At 38.4% G+C, this 9,184-nt stretch overlaps 1 protein-coding gene across 1 annotated transcript in view; it reads right to left on the bottom strand.

The window, feature by feature from the left end:
• Positions 1–380: 380 nt before the first annotated feature.
• Positions 381–9,184, bottom strand: part of LOC129704543 (protein bassoon-like) — a 304,297-nt gene continuing 295,493 nt past the window's right edge. Inside the window, exon 14 of the mRNA XM_055647724.1 lies at positions 381–7,823. The gene's annotated coding sequence lies outside the window, so the exon portion shown is untranslated. The remainder of the gene's footprint in view (positions 7,824–9,184) is intronic.

The raw sequence follows: 9,184 nt of genomic DNA, 5'->3' as shown, positions 1-9,184 counted from the left end.
GTAATTGGAAGGGCAATTTTCTGCCAATCCTTTCACACAGTGGGCTTGATTTGGCCAATCGAATTGGTAATTGGGCCTAGATAAAAGAGCAGAGGAGGAGCTGCAGGAGCTGGGAATGTTTTGTCTTGGTGTTTGTTAAGATATCTTGAGAATGCTGACCTTGCATTGGGTCCACTCATGAGCCATCATCAATAAATATAGATTGAATTTGCAATTAGTTTGTCCACCCACCAATGTTTTTTAATTTCCGGCTGCCACTGCAAAGAAACTATAATTGGAAGGGCAGGGAGATTAGGGGAATTGGTAGTGGGGATGGGGTTGATGCGGTGGTGGTGGGGGAAGTTCTAGAGGTGTAAGCTGTTATGGGGGTGGGTAACAGTGAAGCTATTGGAATATCATATAATGCTTTGAATTGGTCTACGTCTTTTCATATACAGGCATTTCATGATTTATACATGGGTTACATTCTTGAAAGGCAGCGCATAATTCAAAAATGTGTAAGTTAAGCCCCTGTCCCACTTTCCCGAGTTACTCACGAATTCTCCCGATTTTTCCCCTTGATTCAAACTCGGAGAATGTCCGTAGCGAGTTTGTAGCGAGTCCATAGGAGTCCGTAGATATTTCGTAGCGGTTCGTAATGCCAGCCGTAGGTACTCGGAGCATCAGGTAAGTTGGGGCGTTTTTCAGCATGTTGAAAAATGTCCACGAGTAAAAATAATAGCCCCGAGTGCCAACGGCCGGTTGGCTGGCTGTTACCGTGAGAGGTGACTAGAGAATAGATGATTTAAGGCCTGCGGAAAAGAGTTTTGTTTTGTTTATGTTTCAAACTCCTTAATTAAGTGCATTGCTTGAACTGAATAATACATAATGCATGGCATTTGCAAAGGGTCAGTCATTCAAATATGAAAATGAGAACAGGAGAAGTCCACTTGGACCTCAAGCCTGCCCTGCCATTTAATGTAACCATGGCTGTAAATTCCCATAGACCTCAATACTTCTTCATTAAATACTATGGTGTATCCTCACAACCCTCTAAGCAGAGAATATCAGAAAATGAATCTATATGCCGTTCACTTCTAAATGACAGGCTCTTAATCTTGTAATCAAGTTCCCTTGATGGAGATTCTCCAACTGGAGAAAACATCGCCACATCTACCCTGTTATGTTCCCTTGGGGTCTTGTAAGTTTCAATAAGGCCACCCGCGTTCTGCTAAACTTCAAAGAATCTAATCTATTTTGCTGCTTGTTTGTGATAGCACAACCCTCTCATCACAGGAATTGGCCTTGTGAATCTCACTCGGATTGCCTCCAATGCCATTTTTAATTTTTCTTAAACAAGAGGACCCAAACTGTACACAATACTCCAGGTGTTGCTTCACCAATACCCTGAATGATAGTAATGTTATTTCCTTATGTCTGTTGCAATAAAGAGCAATATGTAATTTGCCTTCCGAACCACTTGTTGCACCTCCCTGCTAAATCATTGTGATTTGTGCACAAAGACAACTTGATCCCTCTGCCCATTGCTCATCTGCAATTCTTCTCCACTTGGGTTTTTGAATTTCCCTTAGAGGTGTATGACCAGACATCGTTCCCACATTAAACTTCCTTTGTCAGGTTTTCACCAACTCACTCAAACTATTGAACCTGTTGCAGAATTTAAATGTGTTCGCCACATGAGCTCCCACCTATTTTTCTGTCAAATTTGGATGGATACTTTACAATCTTTCACCCTCCAAGTTATTAACAATAAATTATAAATAATTGAGGGCCAATAATTGACACATGGTTATGTCCTTCCAGCCTGCCTGTTTATTTCTCACTGTATTACATGAGATAATCAATCTTCAATACAAGCTTATGCACTTCCCCTCTAATGCTATGAGTTCTAATATCATACACCACCTTTTCAAGTGACATAGTCATACAGTGTGGAAACAGGTACTTCGGCCCAACTTGCCCACACCAGTCAACATGTTCCAGCTGCACAAGTCCCACATGCGTTTGGCCCATATCCCTCCAAACCTGTCCTACCCATGTACCTGCCTAGCTGTTTCTTAAATGTTGGGATAGACCCAGCATCAACTACCCCCTCTGGCAGTTCGTTCCATACACCCACCACCCTTTGTGTAAAAAAAAAGTTATCCCTCAGATTCCTATTAAATCCTTTCCCCTTCACCTTAAATCTATGTCCTCTGGTCCTCGATTCACCTACTCTGGGCTTATACATAGAAAATAGGTGCAGGAGTAGGCCATTCGGCCTTTCGAGCCTGCACCGCCATTCAATATGATCATGGCTGATCATCCAACTCGGTAACCTGTACCTGCCCTCTCTCCATACCCCCTGATCCCTTTAGCCACAAGGGCCACATCTAACTCCCTCTTAAATATAGTCAATGAACTGGCCTCAACTACCTTCTGTGGCAGGGAGTACATTAGCAGATTCCTTCCGAAAATCCAAATACAATCTACTGGTTCTCCTCTGTCAACTCAATGTTTTGTGAATCTATTTTTCGTCGACTTTGTTATGACAAATCACCTCCAGCATAACATTTTTAAATCAAGGTCTTTATTGGTTTCCATGGAAATGATTTGGTCAGACACATTTTACACAACCACATTATACAATATCATATATTCAATACTACAACCACAGTATACAGTGCAGCATACATACATTTACAATGTTCAAACAAGGAATTATTCATTGCACTTATAACAGTGAGTTTTGCACTCCTCTTTCCAAATACATGGAAGTTAGGTTTATATTAGGAAGTCACTTCATTTTCATACACAACATGTAAAAACTCTACACGATAACAACTGAATACAATATTTCAACAGTCTATACGAATCAGCCGCAAACACGGTGTTTTTTTTGCTTTTTAATTTTTTTTTAAACAAGCATGAATTGGCAGGATTGCTGGCATGTGTGAAACACACCCAGTGGCTGTTTAAATAATCTGAATGAGATTTACACGCTATACAATTATTTACAAGAAAGAAACGGGTATCATTTTCAGCAGTCAATCAACTGCATTCAAATGTTTAATCTTGAATAAAATGTAGGCTGCACTAACTGAAAATTCATTTTATTGGGGGAAAAGGGCTAAAACAGGGATTGGACAGGCAACAAAAAAGGAGGAACTGGGGAAACTAAATGATCCTACTTGGGGAGCAATGATCTATAGTCCATATCTCCCACCTCTTAGGGTATACTTGGAGCTCCCATGGATACAGGCACTGGAGCTGAGAGAGAAATTTTACCTGCTATCAGATGAAAGAGGAAGATTAGAATGTAAAGCACCAGGTAAAAACAGAGTGGAGAGTTAGGGGTATTCAGTTCTTCAGGAGTTCTCATCAAATACTGATTTGAAATTTGAGGGAACCAAATGGAGCATTCAAATAAGCAAGATACCAACATTAAACACTTCAATATTTTACAGCACAAGCAGGAACTTTTTATTCTTTTTCTTTTACATCTATTGACATTGATCCCTCGCTGGTGTATAGTTCCCCGAGCAGGTGCTATTCTTTCACACTCCAGCCAGTCTTTATTCATAGACTGAGAACAGGTTATCAGACTGTTGGATTAAGAGCGCGGGAGGGAAAGATGTGATCGAAGCTCTTAAAATTTCCATACACATTAATTTTACAGTGCATGATTAGATGTGAGAACTTAGCAAAATTATTCTCTGCTTGGCTCACGATGCCTGGACCTATCGTGGTTTCTTTATTAACACCCTGAGATCAGTCTCGAGTTTTAATTGCTCCCCATCTTAATCCATTCGGTTATCTGGGCTGTCTCTTAAATATAATTATTGGGCCTAATTGGTTCTAAATATCATTCATTTCCCCCTCCTCTAACAATTCACTTTCACTGAGAATTCAGTGCGATGCCTCCCCTTGGAAATGTGGTTTACTAATGAATGAGGACAACAGATGAGCTGCGAGATGAGATAGTAACTTGACTGATAAACTAGTGATTGCAAAATGATTGAGGTTTTTATAAAGCTGAGTGATAATTTGATGTCAGTGACAAATTTGTTTGATTTTTATACTGTGGCCAGTGTACTTGTGCTGTTCGTATAAAGGACATGCATTGCATGTGTTCCATCTGCAGTCCTCAATTTCATATTAAATGTGTACACTTTTCACGTTAAGTGAATATTTGCTTGGTGATGAACCTGAGTCATGTTTGAAATCCAAATGAATGTTCAAAGACTGCACAAATGTAATTAAGAATCTGCATGATTAATAGAATTATTTGTAAACATCTCCTGACATGTACCGCAGTCAGTTTACATTTAGAATCATTGTGCACTTGAAGTATCACTTTACGTGCATGTGTCTGAACAAAATATATATTAATTCTGCTTTAGATATTGACTGTGCGTACTCTTGTTTTGTAATTCAACCTGGCCAGTGTACAATGAACCACATGGCTGAGTCTAGGGACTATGCTGATTAGTAATGTGCAGTACATGGAATCTGCAGGGTATTTTCCAATACTGTCACACTAATTTTGACTACTTAATGGCTATTTTGGTATTCGCATAGCTCAGTTATGTTCTTTAATGGTGACAGTCCAGTAATTCAGCATTAGAGCATCAACATATCTTTTTGTACTGGCTGTGGGTGTTATAAGCAAGGCCAGCAATTAATGCCCATCACTAATTACTTGACAGTGAGTGTAACCCTTTATGTACTATGCAGGCCCCTAGATGAAAGAACTCCATATGTGTTTAAAAAACCTGAGGAACAGCCTGTTTCATGGAGATTATAGTTTGGTCTCAACTGTTTGTCTATTATGTCCATCTCTACTGAATGTTTGCACGGCGTTCACTGTGTTATCACCCTTGCTTGAGATGCCAATCGTGAGAGCTTTAAATTAATTTAAATATTAATTTCCCTTCTAATACTAATTTTTCCACTTTGACAAATGATGATTTTTCCAATGTTGAAGTTTCATTTTCCGTACTGGGGTTTTCTTTTGAATGAAGTGGCATGAAAACATCAGGCCACGAGTGGCTTGAGAAAGATTGAATGAAATTCACTCTTCTGCATCTGTGAGGTGAGAACGCTAACTCTCATGGGTGGTGGCAGTGGTTTACAGACATCATCTGTTTTCTTCATTCACAACTACCACACTGAGAGGAAGTAATCTTTGATTGCACATCCCCGGAAATCATCTACAATCTAAATGCGTTAAACTTATCAACAATAAATCTTTTATAGCTTTTAAAATATACACTTTCATATAGATTCACAATTAATTTTATGTACATTTTTAATGCTGGATATTCTGAAATTAGATTTGAAAATTAGATTAATTTTTTTTTTTTCGAGAGATGATTATTGATGCAGTTGCATACATTGGTGCATTCTAACAGGTTAATGACAGAATATGGATGATAATAGATACTGGTTATACTATAATCAAAGGTGTTTATGGGGAAGGAACAGTAGGCAACAAAGCCAACCAGCCTAGAAAGAATGGCACCTACAAGAATCTTTGCAAAAAAATGAATAATAATGGCTCTGCTGTTGACTTGAGGGGCTTGTGATGGAATCAAATGGGTCAACTGGAATAAACATACCCACGATCAAAATTATTTTCTGGGTTTCAGCTAGCGATATGGTAGAAGTATTAGGCTGATAGTCTAAGGCATAAGCAAAATGTGAAGTAGCTGGTGGTAGATAAATCTGAACCTCAGAGGATCAATGATGACTATGTTTTAAAATCGGAACTCCAGCAGTTGAATTGATTATATTGATATTGGGTGTGTGGGAAGAATTTATAATCTCATTTTTTTCAAGATAGATTACCATAGTACCAAGGGTAATATTACAGAGAAGGAAATAAAGTAGGCATATTGCAAGGGGTTAAGAAACAAAGAAATTCCTTTTGGATTCAAATGCAAAACTTTTGGATTCAACATTTTTAACACAAACAGTTTGACCTTCCAAAGCTCAATGGTAAGAAAATAATCAATATTCTCCAACCTACTGTCATGAGGTCATATTAAACCATAATGCAGCTTTCTCTGGTCAAGATTTCTATGTTTAGCATTTGTTTTAGAAGACATAATGGAAATATGCTTAAGTACTTCTGAATTGGGAATTGCCATTCCAGAAACAGTGAGCTAGATGAGCTGAGAGGGTAGGAATCCCTCTTTGGATACCTTGAACAGAACTAGCGTGCTCAAGGACTGGGAATTCCCATGGGTGACCAGGTAGGTCTCTCCAAGTATAGAATTTCCTTAGTTATGGCTTGCCAATAGCAAGTGCATACAATATATTTAATATGGGCAACACTAACAACTGCAATACTAAATGGAAGGCAAGCACTGAATCAGCAAGTCATGCTCTGCAGACAGACATGCACACTACTAACTCACTGCTTTAATGTGGCTATGCCTTTGGCAACTGATCCTGTCAATTGTTCAGCAACACCCCACTTTTGACAGGTTATGCCAATCAATGAGTTACAGTTACAAACATTGCTTCTCAATATCAATATCATTTTAATTTACGCCATATGTAACATTAAATTCAGTATTAAATATTAACACAGTTTTCTTATCATTGCATAGAAAATCTGAATTGGTAATTGTTTTCCTTCATCTTATTCTGATGAATGGAAGCCCAAATGAATTGCACATTACCATAAATGCAGGGCAGAGGCATGCTTTCTCCTCCACATTTGTGCTCTTGTCAGCCTACCACTGACCTATTGCTTCTAATAGTACCATCCCTCCTTTTCTACCCAATACAAATCCAGTACTGTGTAGCGATGAGGAAAAAAAAATGCAGGTTGTCCGAAAGCGAGAAACAAAAGTCTTTTGAGGTATACAAAATTGGAATGATTAAGGCGATTTCAAAATAGCATACATTGAAATACAGGCAAGCATGTTAATGTAAAAACATTGCGTGGAATACATCTATAGCAATGTAATGAAATAGCTTGTGATAACTGCATGGCATGTCTGTCCACAATGTCAATCCAGATGTCGCCAGTGATGTGATTACTTTTTAACACTTTTGGTTTGTGTGACCAGTGTTTGTGTTTCACAATCATTGAACAGTGCTAGGTCCTGGGTAAGGGGCTGAGTACTGGCATTCTTTTCCAGAATGCTTCTGGGTCCACAGAGTTGTGCACGTTTCGCTACACCTGCCCATCTCAAAGAATTAGCTGGAAAATGAACAAAAGAGTGGAATGTTTGGGGAAAATGGAGCTTTTGCTCCCAGCCCTAAAAAAGGTAGTAGGTTCACCTCAAGGAATTCTAGTCTATGAATACAGTAAAACCTATGAAGATCAAAAGCTCAAGAGAGAAACTGGACTCTGTGCATGCTGCCTGTCCCTCCAGGGTCCAAGAAAAGAGGGCACTGAGCAAGCCCAGGCATAAGGAATCCCAAATTCTGCAAACATCATTTGGAGGTTAAATAATTCCAAATATTCATCATGAGGCAGAAGGCATCTCCAAACCATCACTGAAAGTTGTCAGTGATAGCCAATAGCTCAGTTCTCAAGGCCTGAATGCTTCACTTTTAAAATTCCACCAAACAAGCAGTTTGAACTTGGTCAAATGTTGGCTTCCAAATTTTCTTTCTGTGCCCATGTGTAAAGTTATCCTGAGAACCAAAGACATCAGATTCTCGAAAAAGCTTCTTCAGCCAACCTGCAAAATACATAAGGCACAGCCAACCTTGTTTAAAGTCTCAGCAAATTATGACGTTTCTTCTCAGACGCGTTTTCCTCTTCACATTGCATAGACAGACACTGACGAGCTTTGGCTTACTATTTCCACTATGGGACAATCCTAAAGAGAGCAAAAAAGATATTTTAATAAGAAAACTTTTTAAATACAGCATTCATCAATTAAATAACACAAATGCAGTTTGTATTATGATTTATATTATAATAATTTTAATACAGTTAAATATGCAGCTTCAGTCATAAAATTAAAAGTCATAATAATGACCTCGTATAAATAAGTTATTGCGATACATAATTGCTTTCTCACACTCTCTCATGCACCAGGTTAGAGATGATTGAGGTATTGAGATGGTTCTTGCAAATATTCATAAAATCATGCAGAAGGTGTGTAATCACTGCAAATATTATTGTTAATTAAACAACACAGAAAGTAAGGCCAAGGCAACATTGTGTAAACTGAAGAGAGCAAACTTAATACAAGTCACAGAAAAATCAAAATTAATTAATTAAGTGGGAAGTTAGTTGATAGACAGTTTGGAACAGAAATAATCTTAACATACGTAAATGCCAAGAAGCAGAGGACCAATACTTAACTGTTAGCTAAACAATACAAGTCAAAGGGGGGGGGGAAAATCAAAATTAATCTTGGGGGGGGGGGATCTTGTATGGAAAAATGTGAAATTACTCTGAGAATGTCATTTAAAGCATGCCATTGCTTTGGTGCTAAAGCAGAGGCACCAATAGTTACAGTACACAACATTATCAATATAAAACTTTCGGATTCAGAGAACCCAACTTTTATTTGTTTACCAATTTGATTACAACTACTTGGTTATGCTGAAGCTAAGTCTCATAGTCATTCGGAACATTACTTAATTTGATTGCAACATTGGGCAAACAGCAAGGAGGGTTACATTGTATCTTGCATGATAAAGCAAAATTCTCACAGAAAAATTATTTTTATTACACTAAATAAACTAGATCTGGATTGTCCAGCTATGCTGGTTGATTCAGCTGAACAGGACTTCTTGAAAATAACCAGTTCATCGCAGGAAGCTACAAGACCGTAGCCTTTGTGTTAATGAGTTTGGAGATAATGGATTTTGACAGGAAAGGATAATGGATTTTGACAGTAAGGGCTAACTCTCGAGTAGCCTCCACGATTGTCGACAGGGTAAATAGGGGCCTCAGCAATGGCAAGGACCTGAGACAAAGAGTCAAGAGTGTTTTATTGTCAAATGTCCCAGATAGAACAATGAAATTCTTACTTACTGCAGCACAACAAATAATATAACAAAAACGCAGGTAAAAAAAGGACAAACAATAACAGTGCAATAATAATAATAATAGTCTACTGTAGTTCATAGCTTATGCAGTTGTAGTGTTTAATAGTCTATGGCTGTAGGGAAGAAGCTGTTCCTGAACCTGGATGTTACAGTTCTCAGGCTCCTGTACCTCCTTCCC

Source organism: Leucoraja erinacea, chromosome 16 (genome assembly GCF_028641065.1).
Source record: "Leucoraja erinacea ecotype New England chromosome 16, Leri_hhj_1, whole genome shotgun sequence".
NCBI lineage: Eukaryota > Metazoa > Chordata > Chondrichthyes > Rajiformes > Rajidae > Leucoraja > Leucoraja erinaceus.
Note: the sequence above shows the minus strand (reverse complement) of the source record. Positions and strands in the feature narration are given on the sequence as shown.